The following is a 2,288-nucleotide window of genomic DNA, read 5'->3' on the forward strand; positions in this document are numbered from 1 at the left end:
GTACAAGAGGTTGAGAAAGGAGACAACAGAGGGACAGTTTCAGCTCAAGGCCATGGCTTTCCTGGTACCACTTTGGCAAGGAGGACAACATCCTTCCAATTTGGTTGGAGTTCCCACTCCTTTGTATGCCATCCAAGGCAACAACTGCCAAAGACACCAGGGACAATCCTTTCCTCCTTTTTCCCTATACATTTTTCTTGTAGCTTGGTTGGGCTGCTATCTTTATAGCTTCATTTCAAAGTGCTTCCTTAAAGTGATCCCAGAAAATAAAACCAGTCTTAGGTCACTCTTATAAGCAATGAATAACACTACCATTGGAATTACCAATAGGTCACAACTCCATTCCCTGGAGGGCTTCATTCAGACCTGAAATAGCTGGTGAACAGCATTCACTCAGTACAGCGAGGACACTTTCTTGTTTCAGGAGTAAAACTATGCACCAAACATCTTTCATCTCCTGGAGCTTGTTCCACATCTTGTAACAGCATTAACTGAGCTCTGACCTTTCCCCTGCACTTGCAATTCCCTAAATCACAATCATCTCTGAAGGGTTTTCTGTCCTACATCATATCCTTCCCCCTTTCCTTCAGGAATACGCTGAAGTCCCAGTACATAGGGCAGGAGCATGGGAAATCTTCAGCCCTTCTTGACACCTTTTTGGAGGTAGACCATACTGCTGGACTCTAGCAGCAAGGCCAAGGATGATGCAACCTCATGCCTGCCTTCTGGTACGCTCCCGTAAGTACAGAGTATATAGGTCATTCCTGGCTCAATCGGACATCCCACCAGCTTATCAAGAGATACCAGAGGGACATTAGTAACTGTGCCTAGCTGTGGGACCTTCCAGGCCACCACAGTAGTCATCACTGCTTTTCTGGGGCCCCTCCCCTTTGCCTGTAAACACACTCCCACAATCCAAGCAACTGCAGTCAATTATCTCCTCCTTCCCAGTCCCTCCATAGGGGTATCATTTGCAGAATAATCAGGATCAGGCTGCTGTTCCACATACTCCTCCATCAGCTCATCCCAAAGCCCTCTTCCTTTGCACAGGGTAGTGTTTACTAGTGGCACAGGCCCCAAACTCCCCAAAGCAACACACTGTTGAGCCACCAGCTGTATCCCAACAGCTCCAGCTTCCCAGCACTGCCATAGGCACTGCAGGTGCACCTCCCCTGTGCAACAACCGGAGGTGTCCTGCATTTCATTAAGTTTACTTTGAGTAAAGGACCACTCAGTGGCCACACTCTGGGGAGCAGTGCTCCCATTCCCCTAAGTCTGCTTAACCACTGGAAGGTCTTTGTTTTTAATTCAGAGTCTTCAATTTCCCCCTTCAGGGAGTCAGGGTCCCACTCCAGGGCAGTTGGCTTTAAGCTTGCTGGCTTTCAGTTTGGCCACTTCAGCACTACCGGCTGCTAACTTCTGACCAGAAGCATCCCTTTCCCTGCTAAAGGCTCGTTAACACCTCTGTTAATAGGCCATCACTCTGACAATCAGCTCATCCCCCTAGTCCTGCTGAGGGGATTTCATAACCACCATGGCCCCTCTGCAGCTCTTGAGTTGGTGCTCTTAGATCCTGCACACAGAAACAGCTCCAGGCCCCTGAGAAAGGGTCCCTGAGAATGGAGCAAAACTCATCCCAATTCTTCCCAACTGCCTTTCCACCCAGCTGGAGCTCCCTCAGGTTCAAAGTCACTACAATTACTCCAACCCCAAGCCATGACCAGTCCAGGTGTTAACCACATCCTCCACCAACTGCTCTTGCAAGCAAAACATTCTCAACTCAGAGGAATTTTTATTATTTCACTGCCAATTAACAGACTTTTAATTACCAATTTGGGTTTTAAGAAACAAAGACACAAGCAATGAAACAAATGCTTAGGGAAACATCTTTCTTCCCCCTTACCCAAAGCCCAACTTCCCTCCAACAACTCCCCTCCTCTCCCCCCACTCTCCACATATTACACTTCCTCTCTCTGGCGAGGCAACAGGCAGTGCAGGCTGCCACAGTCCCCCCACTGCTCCCTCCCTCACACCCTTTCCTTCCACTACCTCTGCAGCCCCCTCGGGCATGCCCCTGCTCCAGGTGGGTCTCCCCACCTGCCACAGGCCGCCCCCCCCCCCCCCCCCAAAAAATAATACCTCCCAGGTCTCCACTCACACTTCTTGTCACACACTCCCCTCAGGAGCCCCAGTGACCGTTACTGACCTTTCTTAAATACGTTTCAGCTGCGGCTTCTGATTGGCTGCAGCTTTGACGCGCGGGGCTTCAACAAGCGGTTACAGAGCCG

This window comes from Dromaius novaehollandiae, chromosome 4, assembly GCF_036370855.1.
Source record: "Dromaius novaehollandiae isolate bDroNov1 chromosome 4, bDroNov1.hap1, whole genome shotgun sequence".
NCBI classification, from domain to species: domain Eukaryota; kingdom Metazoa; phylum Chordata; class Aves; order Casuariiformes; family Dromaiidae; genus Dromaius; species Dromaius novaehollandiae.